Raw genomic sequence first — 18796 nt, forward strand, 5'->3', positions numbered from 1 at the left:
GCCGCCTGGATCTGTATGTTACTTATGAAACTGTTAGAGATACTGAGGGAGGCTGCAGAGCATTGAGATTCATTACTAATTACTCAGTCTGCTTAGGTGTAAAACATCGGGAAGGGGAACGGCAGACACCACTGTCCCAGCCCAAGATTAAGGAATCTCCACGCACAGCTACCTCTCAGATATACGCACGCACACATTAAAGATGGCTGCCGGGCGACGCGCACACAAACACTCCGGAGAACTGTTTTCCCAACATGGATCTTTTATTATGAGTCGGACGACATGGTTACCGTTGCCACGCCCTGCAGACGGATTCCCGGCTCTCTGTGCAGCGAGCGCGGGCAGAACGCGCTGAGCTCCGCGTGATCCAATCGTGCGCTACCATTACACGGAAGGAAGGGATTAAAGACCAGTGACACGGCACATTTAGACGGCGAAAGGAACAGGATGACGGTGACTCTTCCATGGGACGCGGAAGACTAACTGCGGGGAAACACGGAACGTGCGCCTGAGAACACGGAAAAGTCCAGCGAGGTGCGGTGCGTTTATTCTCAACAAAAATAAAAATATTCATATAAACTAAACAGTGTCTCTTCAGAGTAACGCGGAGATCAGTCTCCGCTCTGCAAACTCCCAGTAAAAATAAATAAAACACAGTAATAAGAAATGGCATTTCCTGGGGGTCACACTTAAGATGGCTGCCTCTGCGCCCGTGGCTGGATATGAGGCGCGCTGTGTATGTTGCGGCGGTATTTGATGAGCGCCGCCATGGTTTGCAGCTGGACGCCTTTGTTTTACGCTGCACAGGTATCGGGGTTCCCTTTAGGTGTATGGGGGGGCTCTGGTCCGTACTGAGTGCACAGTGAGGGGTATCGCCTCTGCCCCCCGGCACTTTACCGGGGTCGGGGGAAACGCGCGTGGAAATAATCGCATAAAAGATGAAATGATTACGATGTGAAACAGATCTGACACATTCTGGGGGAAAACAATGATAATATAATATATAACCCGAGTCTGAGCAGCACCAGCAGGAGAAGCAAAAATAACCGTTTCAAGACAATCAGGACCAAAAAGTGACCTTTTCTCAGGAAGTCCGAGCACCCCCACAATAATAATAATAATAATAATAACAATAATAACTATAATAATAATATTACCAGACATACTCTGGGGCAGACCTTCAGCACTTAGATCAGGACTGGTCAACTCCTGTCCTCAGGGGCCACCAACAGGCCAGGTATTCGGGATATCTCTGATTTAGCACAGGTGGTGCAGTCCACCGATTGGGCCACCTGTGCTGAAGCAGGGATATCCCGAATACCTGGCCTGTTGGTGGCCCCCCACTCCTAATCTAAGCGGCCAAATTACAGCAATAAAAGACATCCCGCCGTGCCCGTTTTAACCCCTTTAGTGCTAAAGGGGACAGCAGGGCACTGCTTACCGGGTCCTTCAGCACTGAATGGGTTAACAGTGCCCCAACCAACTTTAACCCCGTGTGATTTTATGTTTCAGGCAGCTAGGGGGTTAATAATATTCACTATAACATAATACCAGTGGCAATTCCCCCCCCCCCCCAAATTGTGCTACCCTGGAGGTCTCCCTCACCTCCCCCCACCCAAACCCCTCCCCCAGAGTCATCGACAGCACCCCAGGGACCCGGCGGAGGTTTCAAGGCTGCTGTCTGTGTCCGAGGGCAGCGTGGGGTCCGTGGACATGGAGGATGCATCAGCCGAGGAGGAGGAGGAAGTCCGAGGCTGGGATCCGTCACTTACTGCTGCACCTGTGCTATGGGAAAGCAGGGCAGGGGGTCAGCAGCTCCTCCCACCTCCCACCCCTCACCTCCGCCTGTACTCCCCCCCTCCAACGCCTCACCACCGCCTGTACTCCCCCCCTCCCATCCGCCTGTACTCCCCCCATCCCACCCCTACGCCTGTACTCCCCCCTCCCATCCCATCTCTCCGCCTGTACTCCCCCCATCCCACCCCTCACCTCCGCCTGTACTCCCCCCTCCCATCCCATCTCTCCGCCTGTACTCCCCCCTCCCACCCCTCACCTTTGCCTGTACTCCCCCCCTCCCATCCCTCACCTCCGCCTGTACTCCCCCCATCCCACCCCTCACCTCCGCCTGTACTCCCCCCATCCCACCCGTCACTTACTGCTGCACCTGTGCTATGGGAAAGCAGGGCAGGGGGTCAGCAGCTCCTCCCACCTCCCATCCCACCCCTCACCTCCGCCTGTACTCCCCCATCCCACGCCTCACCTCCGCCTGTACTCCCCACTCCCTTCCCTCCGCCTGTACTCCCCCCTCCCATCCCTCACCTCCGCCTGTACTCCCCACTCCCTTCCCTCCGCCTGTACTCCCCCCCTCCCACGCCTCACCACCGCCTGTACTCCCCCCCTCCCATCCCTCACCTCCGCCTGTACTCCCCCCATCCCACCCGTCACTTACTGCTGCACCTGTGCTATGGGAAAGCAGGGCAGGGAGTCAGCAGCTCCTCCCACCTCTCACCCCTCACCTCCGCCTGTACTCCCCCATCCCACGCCTCACCTCCGCCTGTACTCCCCCCATCCCACCCCTCACCTCCGCCTGTACTCCCCACTCCCTTCCCTCCGCCTGTACTCCCCCATCCCACGCCTCACTTCCGCCTGTACTCCCCCCTCCCACCCGTCACTTACTGCTGCACCTGTGCTATGGGAAAGCAGGGCAGGGAGTCAGCAGCTCCTCCCACCTCCCACCCCTCACCTCCGCCTGTACTCCCCCATCCCACGCCTCACCTCCGCCTGTACTCCCCCCATCCCACCCCTCACCTCCGCCTGTACTCCCCACTCCCTTCCCTCCGCCTGTACTCCCCCATCCCACGCCTCACTTCCGCCTGTACTCCCCCCTCCCACCCGTCACTTACTGCTGCACCTGTGCTATGGGAAAGCAGGGCAGGGAGTCAGCAGCTCCTCCCACCTCCCACCCCTCACCTCCGCCTGTACTCCCCCCCTCCCACCCCTCACCTCCGCCTGTACTCCCCCCATCCCACCCCTCACCTCCGCCTGTACTCCCCCCATCCCACCCGTCACTTACTGCTGCACCTGTGCTATGGGAAAGCAGGGCAGGGGGTCAGCAGCTCCTCCCACCTCTCACCCCTCACCTCCGCCTGTACTCCCCCCATCCCACCCGTCACTTACTGCTGCACCTGTGCTATGGGAAAGCAGGACAGGGGGTCAGCAGCTCCTCCCACCCCACCCCACCCCTCACCTCCGCCTGTACTCCCCCCATCCCACCCGTCACTTACTGCTGCACCTGTGCTATGGGAAAGCAGAGCAGGGGGTCAGCAGCTCCTCCCACCTCCCATCCCTCACCTACGCCTGTACATCCCACCTCCCATCCCATCTCTCCGCCTGTACTCCCCCCTCCCACCGCTCACCTCCGCCTGTACTCCCCCCTCCCACCCCTCACCTCCGCCTGTACTCCCCCCTCCCATCGCCTGTACTCCCCACTCCCATTCCTCACCTCCGCTTGTACTCCCCCCATCCCACCCCTCACCTACGCCTGTACTCCCCCCTCCCATCCGCCTGTACTCCCCACTCCCATCCCTCACCTCCGCTTGTACTCCCCCCATCCCACCCCTCACCTACGCCTGTACTCCCCCCTCCCATCCCTCACCTCCGCCTGTACTCCCCCCATCCCACCCCTCACCTACGCCTATACTCCCCCCACCCATCCCATCTCTCCGCCTGTACTCCCCCCATCCCACCCCTCACCTACGCCTGTACTCCCCCCTCCCATCCCTCACCTCCGCCTGTACTCCCCACTCCCACCTCCGCCTGTACTCCCCCCATCCCACCTCTCACCTAAGCCTGTACTCCCCCCTCCCATCCCTCACCTCCGCCTGTACTCCCCACTCCCACCTCCGCCTGTACTCCTCCCATTCCACCTCTCACCTCCGCCTGTACTCCTCCTATCCCACCTCTCACCTGTACTCCCCCCATCCCACCCCTCACCTCCGCCTGTACTCCCCCCTCCCACCTCCGCCTGTACTCCCCACTCCCATCCCTCCGCCTGTACTCCCCCCTCCCATCCCTCACCTCCGCCTGTAATCCCCCCATCCCTCACCTCCGCCTGTAATCTCCCCATCCCTTACCTCCGACTGTACTCCCCCCCTCCCACCCCTCACCTCCGCCTGTACTCCCCCCTCCCACCCCTCACCTCCGCTTGTACTCCCCCCATCCCACCTCTCACCTCCGCCTGTACTCCCCCCTCCCATCCCTCACCTCCGCCTGTAATCCCCCCATCCCTCACCTCCGCCTGTACTCCCCCCATCCCTCACCTCTGCCTGTACTCCCCCATCCCTCACCACTGCCTGTACTCCCCCCATCCATCACCTCCGCCTGTAATCTCCCCATCCCTCACCTCCGCCTGTAATCTCCCCATCCCTCACCTCTGCCTGTACTCCCCCCATCCCTCACCTCTGCCTGTACTCCCCCCATCCCTCACCTCTGCCTGTACTCCCCCCATCCCTCACCTCCGCCTGTAATCTCCCCATCCCTCACCTCCGCCTGTAATCTCCCCATCCCTCACCTCCGCCTGTACTCCCCCCATCCCTCACCTCCGCCTGTACTCCCCCCATCCATCACCTCCGCCTGTAATCTCCCCATCCCTCACCTCCGCCTGTAATCTTCCCACCCCTCACCTCCGCTTGTACTCCCCCCATCCCACCTCCGCTTGTACTCCCCCCATCCCACCTCCGCCTGTACTCCCCCTTCCCATCCCTCACCTCCGCCTGTACTCCCCCCACCCATCCCATCTCTCCGCCTGTACTCCCCCCATCCCACCCCTCACCTCCGCCTGTACTCCCCCCTCCCATCCCTCACCTCCGCCTGTACTCCCCCCATCCCACCTCTCACCTCCGCCTGTACTCCCCCCATCCCAACCCTCACCTCCGCCTGTACTCCCCCCATCCCACCTGTCACTTACTGCTGCACCTGTGCTATGGGAAAGCAGGGCAGGGGGTCAGCAGCTCCTCCCACCTCTCACCCCTCACCTCCGCCTGTACTCCCCCCTCCCATCGCCTGTACTCCCCACTCCCATCCCTCACCTCCGCTTGTACTCCCCCCATTCCACCCCTCACCTACGCCTGTACTCCCCCTTCCCATCCGCCTGTACTCCCCACTCCCATCCCTCACCTCCGCTTGTACTCCCCCCATTCCACCCCTCACCTACGCCTGTACTCCCCCCTCCCATCGCCTGTACTCCCCCCTCCCATCCCTCACCTCCGCCTGTACTCCCCCCATCCCACCCCTCACCTACGCCTGTACTCCCCCCTCCCATCCCTCCGCCTGTACTCCCCCCATCCCACCCCTCACCTACGCCTGTACTCCCCCCACCCATCCCATCTCTCCGCCTGTACTCCCCCCATCCCACCCCTCACCTCCGCCTGTACTCCCCCCTCCCATCCCTCACCTACGCCTGTACTCCCCACTCCCACCTCCGCCTGTACTCCCCCCATCCCACCTCTCACCTCCGCCTGTACTCCCCCCTCCCATCCCTCACCTCCGCCTGTACTCCTCCCATCCCACCTCTCACCTCCGCCTGTACTCCCCCCATCCCACCTCTCACCTCCGCCTGTACTCCTCCCATCCCACCTCTCACCTGTACTCCCCCCATCCCACCCCTCACCTCCGCCTGTACTCCCCCCTCCGCTTGTACTCCCCCCATCCCACCTCTCACCTCCGCCTGTACTCCCCACTCCCATCCCTCCGCCTGTACTCCCCCCTCCCATCCCTCACCTCCGCCTGTAATCCCCCCATCCCTCACCTCCGCCTGTAATCTCCCCATCCCTTACCTCCGACTGTACTCCCCCCCTCCCACCCCTCACCTCCGCCTGTACTCCCCCCTCCCACCCCTCACCTCCGCTTGTACTCCCCCCTCCCATCCCTCACCTCCGCCTGTAATCCCCCCATCCCTCACCTCCGCCTGTACTCCCCCCATCCCTCACCTCTGCCTGTACTCCCCCCTCCCTCACCACTGCCTGTACTCCCCCCATCCATCACCTCCGCCTGTAATCTCCCCATCCCTCACCTCCGCCTGTAATCTCCCCATCCCTCACCTCTGCCTGTACTCCCCCCATCCCTCACCTCTGCCTGTACTCCCCCCATCCCTCACCTCTGCCTGTACTCCCCCCATCCCTCACCTCTGCCTGTACTCCCCCCATCCATCACCTCCGCCTGTAATCTCCCCATCCCTCACCTCCGCCTGTAATCTCCCCATCCCTCACCTACGCCTGTAATCTCCCCATCCCTCACCACCGCCTGTACTCCCCCCATCCCTCACCTCCGCCTGTACTCCCCCCATCCATCACCTCCGCCTGTAATCTCCCCACCCCTCACCTCCGCTTGTACTCCCCCCATCCCACCTCCGCTTGTACTCCCCCCATCCCACCTCCGCCTGTACTCCCCCCTCCCATCCCTCACCTCCGCCTGTAATCCCCCCATCCCTCACTTCCGCCTGTAATCTCCCCATCCCTCGCCTCCGACTGTACTCCCCCCATCCCTCACCTCTGCCTGTACTCCCCCCATCCCTCACCTCTGCCTGTACTCCCCCCATCCCTCACCTCTGCCTGTACTCCCCCCATCCCTCACCTCTGCCTGTACTCCCCCCATCCCTCACCTCCGCCTGTAATCTCCCCATCCTTCATCTCCGCCTGTAATCACCCCATCCCTCACCTCCGCCTGTAATCTCCCCATCCCTCACCTCCGCCTGTAATCTCCCCATCCCTCACCTCCGCCTGAACTCCCCCATCCCTCACCTCCGCCTGTATTCCCTCCATCCCTCACCTCTGCCTGTAATCTCCCCATCCCTCACCTCTGCCCCATCTCCTCTTTCTCCCATCCCATTGCTTCTCCGCTCGACTCCTCCTTCACCCATCCCTCCTTAATTCCCCCCCTAGCCCCCCCATCACCTCCCTCTACTCCCCCCCCCCCAAATCACCTCTCCGCTTCTCCCCTGCCCCTCCTCCTCCTCTCCCCCCTTCTCACTGCTCACATCTGGGCACAATTTGAATAAACCAACCTAAAGGAGGCGGTTGCCCCCGGATTACCCCGTTCCTGGCTCTCTCCTCCCAGTCCAGCACTTCCTTATATATCAGCTCTGAAAACGGACAGATAACCGCGTTAGCGCAGGGGCGGCGCATTCGTGTACCAGCCAGTGTTCAGCACTATACGCGCAAAGTGTAACGGGATTGTGGGTAAGGACGCGCGCAGTGTAACGGGATTGTGGGTAAGGACGCGCGCAGTGTAACGGGATTGTGGGTAAGGACGCGCGCAGTGTAACGGGATTGTGGGTAAAGACGCGCAGTGTAATGGGATTGTGGGTAAGGACGTGCACAGTGTAAAGGGATTGTGGGTAAAGACGCGCAGTGTAATAGGATTGTGGGTAAGGACGCGCGCAGTGTAACGGGATTGTGGGTAAGGACGCGCAGTGTAACGGGATTGTGGGTAAGGACGCGCAGTGTAACGGGATTGTGGGTAAGGACGCGCGCAGTGTAACGAGATTGTGGGTAAGGACGCGCGCAGTGTAACGGGATTGTGGGTAAGGACGCGCAGTGTAACGGGATTGTGGGTAAGGACGCGCGCAGTGTAACGGGATTGTGGTCAGGACGCGCGCAGGGTAATGGGATTGTGGGTAAGGACGCGCAGTGTAACGGGATTGTGGGTAAGGACGCGCGCAGGGTAACGGGATTGTGGGTAAGGACGTGCGCAGTGTATAGGGGATTGTGGGTCAGGACGCGCGCAGGGTAACGGGATTGTGGGTAAGGACGCGCAGTGTAACGGGATTGTGGGTAAGGACGCGCGCAGTGTAACGGGATTGTGGGTAAGGATGCGCGCAGTGTAACGGGATTGTGGGTAAGGACGCGCGCAGTGTAACGGGATTGTGGGTAAGGACGTGCGCAGTGTATAGGGGATTGTGGGTAAGGACGCGCGCAGGGTAACGGGATTGTGGGTAAGGACGCGCGCAGGGTATAGGGGATTGTGGGTAAGGACGCGCGCAGGGTATAGGGGATTGTGGGTAAGGACGCGCGCAGTGTATAGGAAATTGTGGGTAAGGACGCGCGCAGAGTAACGGGATTGTGGGTAAGGACGCGCGCAGGGTATAGGGGATTGTGGTTAAGGACGCGCGCAGGGTATAGGGGATTGTGGGTAAGGACGCGCGCAGTGTATAGGGGATTGTGGGTAAGGACGCGCGCAGGGTAACGGGATTGTGGGTAAGGACGCGCGCAGGGTATAGGGGATTGTGGGTAAGGACGCGCGCAGGGTATAGGGGATTGTGGGTAAGGACGCGCGCAGGGTATAGAGGATTGTGGGTAAGGACGCGCGCTGGGTATAGGGGATTGTGGGTAAGGACGCGCGCAGGGTATAGGGGATTGTGGGTAAGGACGCACGCAGGGTATAGAGAATTGTGGGTAAGGAAGCACGCAGGGTATAGAGGATTGTGGGTAAGGACGCGCGCAGGGTATAGAGGATTGTGGGTAAGGACGCGCGCAGGGTATAGGGGATTGTGGGTAAGGAAGCACGCAGGGTATAGAGGATTGTGGGTAAGGACGCGCGCAGGGTATAGGGGATTGTGGGTAAGGAAGCACGCAGGGTATAGAGGATTGTGGGTAAGGACGCGCGCAGGGTATAGAGGATTGTGGGTAAGGACGCGCGCAGGGTATAGGGGATTGTGGGTAAGGACGCGCGCAGGGTATAGGGGATTGTGGGTAAGGACGCGCGCAGGGTATAGGGGATTGTGGGTAAGGACGCGCGCAGGGTATAGGGGATTGTGGGTAAGGACGCGCGCAGGGTATAGCGGAGGGATACCTTTCCACTCCTCTATCGTGTGCTCGCGCTCATCCAGCTGCTTGTCTGGAATCTTCGGTGGCGGCTGCAAAGAAAAGAGTGTGTGAGGGGGGAGGGGGGGAGAGGAGAGCGAGGGGGGCAGGGGAGACGGAGGGACGCACAGAGAGAGAGAGAGGAGGGACGCACAGAGAGAGAGAGGAGGGACGCACAGAGAGAGAGAGGAGGGACGCACAGAGAGAGAGAGAGGAGGGACGCACAGAGAGAGAGAGGAGGGACGCACAGAGAGAGAGAGGAGGGACGCACAGAGAGAGAGAGGAGGGACGCACAGAGAGAGAGAGAGGAGGGACGCACAGAGAGAGAGAGAGGAGGGACGCACAGAGAGAGAGAGGAGGGACGCACAGAGAGAGAGAGGAGGGACGCACAGAGAGAGAGAGAGGAGGGACGCACAGAGAGAGAGAGGAGGGACGCACAGAGAGAGAGAGGAGGGACGCACAGAGAGAGAGAGGAGGGACGCACAGAGAGAGAGAGAGAGAGAGGAGGGACGCACAGAGAGAGAGAGGAGGGACGCACAGAGAGAGAGAGAGAGAGAGGAGGGACGCACAGAGAGAGAGGAGGGACGTACAGAGAGAGAGAGAGAGGGGAGGGACGCACAGAGAGAGAGAGGAGGGACGCACAGAGAGAGAGAGAGGAGGGACGCACAGAGAGAGAGGAGGGACGCACAGAGAGAGAGAGGAGGGACGCACAGAGAGAGAGAGAGAGGGGAGGGACGCACAGAGAGAGGGGAGGGACGCACAGAGAGAGAGAGGAGGGACACAGAGAGAGAGAGAGGAGGGACGCACAGAGAGAGAGAGGAGGGACGCACAGAGAGAGAGGAGGGACGCACAGAGAGAGAGGAGGGACACAGAGAGAGAGAGAGGAGGGACGCACGGAGAGAGAGAGGAGGGACGCACAGAGAGAGAGAGGAGGGACACAGAGAGAGAGAGAGGAGGGACGCACGGAGAGAGAGAGGAGGGACGCACAGAGAGAGAGGAGGGACGCACAGAGAGAGAGGAGGGACGCACAGAGAGAGAGAGGAGGGACACAGAGAGAGAGGAGGGACGCACAGAGAGAGAGAGGAGGGACGCACAGAGAGAGAGAGGAGGGACGCACAGAGAGAGAGAGGAGGGACGCACAGAGAGAGAGAGGAGGGACGCACAGAGAGAGAGGAGGGACGCACAGAGAGAGAGGAGGGACGCACAGAGAGAGAGAGGAGGGACGCACAGAGAGAGAGAGAGAGGAGGGACGCACAGAGAGAGAGAGGAGGGACGCACAGAGAGAGAGAGAGGAGGGACGCACAGAGAGAGAGAGGAGGGACACACAGAGAGAGAGAGGAGGGACGCACAGAGAGAGAGAGGAGGGACGCACAGAGAGAGAGAGGAGGGACGCACAGAGAGAGAGAGGAGGGACGCACTGAGAGAGAGAGGAGGGACGCACAGAGAGAGAGAGGAGGGACGCACAGAGAGAGAGGAGGGACGCACAGAGAGAGAGAGGAGGGACGCACAGAGAGAGAGAGAGGAGGGACGCACAGAGAGAGAGAGAGGAGGGACGCACAGAGAGAGAGAGGAGGGACGCACAGAGAGAGAGAGGAGGGACGCACAGAGAGAGAGAGGAGGGACGCACAGAGAGAGAGGAGGGACGCACAGAGAGAGAGAGGAGGGACGCACAGAGAGAGAGAGGAGGGACGCACAGAGAGAGAGAGAGGAGGGACGCACAGAGAGAGAGAGAGGAGGGACGCACAGAGAGAGAGAGGAGGGACGCACAGAGAGAGAGGAGGGACGCACAGAGAGAGAGAGGAGGGACGCACAGAGAGAGAGAGGAGGGACGCACAGAGAGAGAGAGGAGGGACGCACTGAGAGAGAGAGGAGGGACGCACAGAGAGAGAGAGGAGGGACGCACAGAGAGAGAGAGGAGGGACGCACAGAGAGAGAGAGGAGGGACGCACAGAGAGAGAGAGAGGAGGGACGCACAGAGAGAGAGGAGGGACGCACAGAGAGAGAGAGGAGGGACGCACAGAGAGAGAGAGGAGGGACGCACAGAGAGAGAGAGGAGGGACGCACAGAGAGAGAGGAGGGACGCACAGAGAGAGAGAGGAGGGACGCACAGAGAGAGAGAGGAGGGACGCACAGAGAGAGAGGAGGGACGCACAGAGAGAGAGAGAGGAGGGACGCACAGAGAGAGAGAGGAGGGACGCACAGAGAGAGAGAGAGGAGGGACGCACAGAGAGAGAGAGGAGGGACGCACAGAGAGAGAGAGGAGGGACGCACAGAGAGAGAGAGGAGGGACGCACAGAGAGAGAGAGGAGGGACGCACAGAGAGAGAGGAGGGACGCACAGAGAGAGAGAGGAGGGACGCACAGAGAGAGAGAGGAGGGACGCACAGAGAGAGAGAGGAGGGACGCACAGAGAGAGAGAGGAGGGACGCACAGAGAGAGAGAGAGGAGGGACGCACAGAGAGAGAGAGGAGGGACGCACAGAGAGAGAGAGGAGGGACGCACAGAGAGAGAGAGGAGGGACGCACAGAGAGAGAGAGGAGGGACGCACAGAGAGAGAGAGGAGGGACGCACAGAGAGAGAGAGGAGGGACGCACAGAGAGAGAGAGGAGGGACGCACAGAGAGAGAGAGGAGGGACGCACAGAGAGAGAGGAGGGAACGCACAGAGAGAGAGGGAAGACAGAGAGAGAGGAGGACGCACAGAGAGAGAGGAGGACGCACAGAGAGAGAGAGGAGGGACGCACAGAGAGAGAGAGGAGGGACGCACAGAGAGAGAGAGAGGAGGGATGCACAGAGAGAGAGAGGAGGGACGCACAGAGAGAGAGAGGAGGGACGCACAGAGAGAGAGAGGAGGGACGCACAAGAGAGAGAGGAGGGACGCACAGAGAGAGAGAGGAGGGACGCACAGAGAGAGAGAGGAGGGACGCACAGAGAGAGAGAGGAGGGACGCACAGAGAGGAGAGAGAGGAGGGACGCACTGAGAGAGAGAGAGGAGGGACGCACAGAGAGAGAGGAGGGACGGGACGCACAGAGAGAGAGAGAGGAGGGACGCACAGAGAGAGAGAGAGGGACGCACAGAGAGAGAGAGGAGGGACGCACAGAGAGAGAGGAGGGACGCACAGAGAGAGAGAGGAGGGACGCACAGAGAGAGAGGAGGGACGCACAGAGAGAGAGAGGAGGGACGCACAGAGAGAGAGAGGAGGGACGCACAGAGAGAGAGAGGAGGGACGCACAGAGAGAGAGAGGGACGCACAGAGAGAGAGAGGAGGGACGCACAGAGAGAGAGAGGAGGGACGCACAGAGAGAGAGAGGAGGGACGCACAGAGAGAGAGAGGAGGGACGCACAGAGAGAGAGAGGAGGGACGCACAGAGAGAGAGAGGAGGGACGCACAGAGAGAGAGAGAGAGGGACGCACAGAGAGAGAGGAGGGACGCACAGAGAGAGAGGAGGGACGCACAGAGAGAGAGAGGAGGGACGCACAGAGAGAGAGAGGAGGGACGCACAGAGAGAGAGGAGGAGGGACGCACAGAGAGAGAGAGGAGGGACGCACAGAGAGAGAGAGGAGGGACGCACAGAAGAGAGGAGGGACGCACAGAGAGAGAGAGAGGACGCACAGAGAGAGAGAGGAGGGACGCACAGAGAGAGAGAGAGAGGAGGGACGCACAGAGAGAGAGAGGAGGGACGCCAGAGAGAGAGAGGAGGGACGCACAGAGAGAGAGGAGGGACGCACAGAGAGAGAGAGGAGGGACGCACAGAGAGAGAGAGGAGGGACGCACAGAGAGAGAGAGGAGGGACGCACAGAGAGAGAGAGGAGGGACGCACAGAGAGAGAGGAGGGACGCACAGAGAGAGAGAGGAGGGACGCACAGAGAGAGAGAGGAGGGACGCACAGAGAGAGAGGAGGACGCACAGAGAGAGAGGAGGACGACAGAGGAGAGAGGAGGGACGCACAGAGAGAGAGAGAGGAGGGACGCACAGAGAGAGAGAGGGACGCACAGAGAGAGAGAGGAGGGACGCACAGAGAGAGGAGGGACGCACAGAGAGAGAGGAGGACGCACAGAGAGAGAGAGGAGGGACGCACAGAGAGAGAGAGGAGGGACGCACAGAGAGAGAGGAGGGACGCACAGAGAGAGAGAGGAGGGACGCACAGAGAGAGAGGAGGGACGCACAGAGAGAGAGGAGGGACGCACAGAGAGAGAGAGGAGGGACGCACAGAGAGAGAGGAGGGACGCACAGAGAGAGAGGAGGGACGCACAGAGAGAGAGAGAGAGGAGGGACGCACAGAGAGAGAGAGGAGGGACGCACAGAGAGAGAGAGGAGGGACGCACAGAGAGAGAGAGGAGGGACGCACAGAGAGAGAGGAGGGACGCACAGAGAGAGAGGAGGGACGCACAGAGAGAGAGAGGAGGGACGCACAGAGAGAGAGAGGAGGGACGCACAGAGAGAGAGAGGAGGGACGCACAGAGAGAGAGAGAGGGACGCACAGAGAGAGAGAGGAGGGACGCACAGAGAGAGAGGAGGGACGCACAGAGAGAGAGAGGAGGGACGCACAGAGAGAGAGAGGAGGGACGCACAGAGAGAGAGAGGAGGGACGCACAGAGAGAGAGAGGAGGGACGCACAGAGAGAGAGAGGAGGGACGCACAGAGAGAGAGAGGAGGGACGCACAGAGAGAGAGAGGAGGGACGCACAGAGAGAGAGAGGAGGGACGCACAGAGAGAGAGAGGAGGGACGCACAGAGAGAGAGGAGGGACGCACAGAGAGAGGAGGGACGCACAGAGAGAGAGAGGAGGGACGCACAGAGAGAGAGAGGAGGGACGCACAGAGAGAGAGGAGGGACGCACAGAGAGAGAGAGAGAGGAGGGACGCACAGAGAGAGAGAGGAGGGACGCACAGAGAGAGAGAGGAGGGACGCACAGAGAGAGAGGAGGGACGCACAGAGAGAGAGAGAGGAGGGACGCACAGAGAGAGAGAGGAGGGACGCACAGAGAGAGAGAGGAGGGACGCACAGAGAGAGAGAGGAGGGACGCACAGAGAGAGAGAGAGGAGGGACGCACAGAGAGAGAGAGGAGGGACGCACAGAGAGAGAGAGGAGGGACGCACAGAGAGAGGAGGGACGCACAGAGAGAGAGAGGAGGGACGCACAGAGAGAGAGAGGAGGGACGCACAGAGAGAGAGAGAGGAGGGACGCACAGAGAGAGAGAGGAGGGACGCACAGAGAGAGGAAGGACGCACAGAGAGAGAGAGGAGGGACGCACAGAGAGAGAGAGGAGGGACGCACAGAGAGAGAGAGGAGGGACGCACAGAGAGGAGGGACGCCAGAGAGAGGGAGGGACGCACAGAGAGAGAGAGGAGGGACGCACAGAGAGAGAGAGGAGGGACGCACAGAGAGAGAGAGGAGGGACGCACAGAGAGAGAGAGGAGGGACGCACAGTCAGAGAGAGAGGAGGGACGCACAGAGAGAGAGAGGAGGGACGCACAGAGAGAGAGAGGAGGACGCACAGAGAGAGAGAGGAGGGACGCACAGAGAGAGAGAGAGGAGGGACGCACAGAGAGAGAGAGGAGGGACGCACAGAGAGAGAGAGGAGGGACGCACAGAGAGAGAGAGGAGGGACGCACAGAGAGAGAGAGGAGGGACGCACAGAGAGAGAGAGGAGGGACGCACAGAGAGAGAGAGGAGGGACGCACAGAGAGAGAGAGGAGGGACGCACAGAGAGAGAGAGGAGGGACGCACAGAGAGAGAGGAGGGACGCACAGAGAGAGAGGAGGGACGCACAGAGAGAGAGGAGGGACGCACAGAGAGAGAGAGGAGGGACGCACAGAGAGAGAGGAGGGACGCACAGAGAGAGAGAGGAGGGACGCACAGAGAGAGAGAGGAGGGACGCACAGAGAGAGAGAGGAGGGACGACAGAGAGAGGAGGGACGCACAGAGAGAGAGAGGAGGGACGCACAGAGAGAGAGAGGAGGGACGCACAGAGAGAGAGAGGAGGGACGCACAGAGAGAGAGAGGAGGGACGCACAGAGAGAGAGGAGGGACGCACAGAGAGAGAGAGGAGGGACGCACAGAGAGAGAGAGGAGGGACGCACAGAGAGAGAGAGAGGGACGCACAGAGAGAGAGAGGAGGGACGCACAGAGAGAGAGAGAGGACGCACAGAGAGAGAGAGGAGGGACGCACAGAGAGAGAGAGAGGGACGCACAGAGAGAGAGAGGAGGGACGCACAGAGAGAGAGAGGAGGGACGCACAGAGAGAGAGAGGAGGACGCACAGAGAGAGAGAGGAGGGACGCACAGAGAGAGAGAGGAGGGACGCACAGAGAGAGAGAGGAGGGACGCACAGAGAGAGAGGAGGGACGCACAGAGAGAGAGAGGAGGGACGCACAGAGAGAGAGAGGAGGGACGCACAGAGAGAGAGAGAGGAGGGACGCACAGAGAGAGAGAGGAGGGACGCACAGAGAGAGAGAGGAGGACGCACAGAGAGAGAGAGGAGGGACGCACAGAGAGAGAGGAGGGACGCACAGAGAGAGAGAGGAGGGACGCACAGAGAGAGAGAGGAGGGACGCACAGAGAGAGAGAGGAGGGACGCACAGAGAGAGAGAGGAGGGACGCACAGAGAGAGAGAGGAGGGACGCACAGAGAGAGAGGAGGGACGCACAGAGAGAGAGAGGAGGGACGCACAGAGAGAGAGGAGGGACGCACAGAGAGAGAGAGAGAGGACGCACAGAGAGAGAGAGGAGGGACGCACAGAGAGAGGAGGGACGCACAGAGAGAGAGAGGAGGGACGCACAGAGAGAGAGGAGGGACGCACAGAGAGAGAGGAGGGACGCACGAGAGAGAGAGGAGGACGCACAGAGAGAGAGAGGAGGGACGCACAGAGAGAGAGAGAGGAGGGACGCACAGAGAGAGAGAGGAGGGACGCACAGAGAGAGAGGAGGAGCACAGAGAGAGAGGGAGGGACGCACAGAGAGAGAGAGAGGAGGGACGCACAGAGAGAGAGAGGAGGGACGCACAGAGAGAGAGAGAGGAGGACGCACAGAGAGAGAGAGGAGGGACGCACAGAGAGAGAGAGGAGGGACGCACAGAGAGAGAGAGAGGAGGGACGCACAGAGAGAGAGAGGAGGGACGCACAGAGAGAGAGAGGAGGGACGCACAGAGAGAGAGAGGAGGGACGCACAGAGAGAGAGAGGAGGGACGCACAGAGAGAGAGGAGGGACGCACAGAGAGAGAGAGGAGGGACGCACAGAGAGAGAGAGGAGGGACGCACAGAGAGAGAGAGAGAGAGGACGCACAGAGAGAGAGGAGGACGCACAGAGAGAGAGAGGAGGGACGCACAGAGAGAGAGGACGCACAGAGAGAGAGGGACGCACAGAGAGAGAGAGGAGGGACGCACAGAGAGAGAGAGGAGGGACGCACAGAGAGAGAGGAGGGACGCACAGAGAGAGAGGAGGGACGCACAGAGAGAGAGGAGGGACGCACAGAGAGAGAGAGGAGGGACGCACAGAGAGAGGAGGGACGCACAGAGAGAGGAGGGACGCACAGAGAGAGAGAGGAGGGACGCACAGAGAGAGAGAGAGGAGGGACGCACAGAGAGAGAGAGGAGGGACGCACAGAGAGAGAGAGGAGGGACGCACAGAGAGAGAGGAGGGACGCACAGAGAGAGAGAGGGACGCACAGAGAGAGAGAGGAGGGACGCACAGAGAGAGAGAGGAGGGACGCACAGAGAGAGAGGAGGACGCACAGAGAGAGAGAGGAGGGACGCACAGAGAGAGAGAGGAGGGACGCACAGAGAGAGAGGAGGGACGCACAGAGAGAGAGAGGAGGGACGCACAGAGAGAGAGAGGAGGGACGCACAGAGAGAGAGAGGAGGGACGCACAGAGAGAGAGAGGAGGACGCACAGAGAGAGAGAGGAGGGACGCACAGAGAGAGAGGGACGCACAGAGAGAGAGAGGAGGGACGCACAGAGAGAGAGAGGAGGGACGCACAGAGAGAGAGAGGAGGGACGCACAGAGAGAGAGAGGAGGGACGCACAGAGAGAGAGAGGAGGGACGCACAGAGAGAGAGAGGAGGGACGCACAGAGAGAGAGAGGAGGGACGCACAGAGAGAGAGAGGAGGGACGCACAGAGAGAGAGAGGAGGGACGCACAGAGAGAGAGAGGAGGGACGCACAGAGAGAGAGGAGGGACGCACAGAGAGAGAGAGGAGGGACGCACAGAGAGAGAGAGGAGGGACGCACAGAGAGAGAGAGGAGGGACGCACAGAGAGAGAGAGGAGGGACGCACAGAGAGAGAGAGGAGGACGCACAGAGAGAGAGGAGGGACGCACAGAGAGAGAGAGGAGGGACGCACAGAGAGAGAGAGGAGGGACGCACAGAGAGAGAGAGGAGGGACGCACAGAGAGAGAGAGGAGGGACGCACAGAGAGGAGAGGAGGGACGCACAGAGAGAGAGGAGGACGCACAGAGAGAGACACAGAGAGAGAGGAGGACGCACAGAGAGAGAGAGGAGGACGCACAGAGAGAGAGAGGAGGGACGCACAGAGAGAGAGAGGAGGGACGCACAGAGAGAGAGGAGGGACGCACAGAGAGAGAGAGGAGGGACGCACAGAGAGAGAGAGGGACGCACAGAGAGAGAGGAGGGACGCACAGAGAGAGAGAGGAGGGACGCACAGAGAGAGAGGAGGGACGCACAGAGAGAGAGAGGAGGACGCACAGAGAGAGAGGAGGGACGCACAGAGAGAGAGAGAGGGACGCACAGAGAGAGAGAGGAGGGACGCACAGAGAGAGAGGAGGGACGCACAGAGAGAGAGAGGAGGGACGCACAGAGAGAGAGGAGGGACGCACAGAGAGAGAGAGGAGGGACGCACAGAGAGAGAGGAGGGACGCACAGAGAGAGAGAGAGGGACGCACAGAGAGAGAGAGGAGGGACGCACAGAGAGAGAGAGGAGGGACGCACAGAGAGAGAGGAGGGACGCACAGAGAGAGAGAGGAGGGACGCACAGAGAGAGAGGAGGGACGCACAGAGAGAGAGAGGAGGGACGCACAGAGAGAGAGGAGGGACGCACAGAGAGAGAGAGGAGGGACGCACAGAGAGAGAGAGGAGGACGCACAGAGAGAGAGAGGAGGGACGCACAGAGAGAGAGGAGGGACGCACAGAGAGAGAGAGGAGGGACGCACAGAGAGAGAGAGGAGGGACGCACAGAGAGAGAGGAGGGACGCACAGAGAGAGAGAGGAGGGACGCACAGAGAGAGAGAGGAGGGACGCACAGAGAGAGAGAGGAGGGACGCACAGAGAGAGAGAGGAGGGACGCACAGAGAGAGAGGAGGGACGCACAGAGAGAGAGAGGAGGGACGCACAGAGAGAGAGGAGGGACGCACAGAGAGAGAGAGGAGGGACGCACAGAGAGAGAGAGGAGGGACGCACAGAGAGAGAGGAGGGACGCACAGAGAGAGAGAGGAGGGACGCACAGAGAGAGAGAGGAGGGACGCACAGAGAGAGAGGAGGGACGCACAGAGAGAGAGAGGAGGGACGCACAGAGAGAGAGAGGAGGACGCACAGAGAGAGAGAGGAGGGACGCACAGAGAGAGAGGAGGGACGCACAGAGAGAGAGGAGGGACGCACAGAGAGAGAGAGGAGGGACGCACAGAGAGAGAGGAGGGACGCACAGAGAGAGAGAGGAGGGACGCACAGAGAGAGAGGAGGGACGCACAGAGAGAGAGAGAGGGACGCACAGAGAGAGAGAGGAGGGACGCACAGAGAGAGAGAGGAGGGACGCACAGAGAGAGAGGAGGGACGCACAGAGAGAGAGAGGGACGCACAGAGAGAGAGAGGAGGACGCACAGAGAGAGAGAGGAGGGACGCACAGAGAGAGAGGAGGACGCAGAGAGAGAGGAGGGCCACAGAGAGAGAGGAGGACGCACAGAGAGAGAGAGGAGGGACGCACAGAGAGAG

General features: G+C 60.8%; 1 long non-coding RNA gene across 1 annotated transcript; it reads right to left on the bottom strand.

Moving 5' to 3' along the window:
- Window positions 1–244: 244 nt before the first annotated feature.
- On the bottom strand, window positions 245–9003 carry LOC142476216 (uncharacterized). Its single transcript, XR_012791443.1, has 3 exons — window positions 8848–9003; window positions 7061–7138; window positions 245–1785 (listed from the first exon to the last, which is right to left on the bottom strand). It is a non-coding gene; the product is annotated as an uncharacterized LOC142476216 (long non-coding RNA).
- Window positions 9004–18796: the final 9793 nt, after the last annotated feature.

Source organism: Ascaphus truei, unplaced genomic scaffold, assembly GCF_040206685.1.
Source record: "Ascaphus truei isolate aAscTru1 unplaced genomic scaffold, aAscTru1.hap1 HAP1_SCAFFOLD_1503, whole genome shotgun sequence".
Classification (NCBI taxonomy): Eukaryota; Metazoa; Chordata; class Amphibia; order Anura; family Ascaphidae; genus Ascaphus; species Ascaphus truei.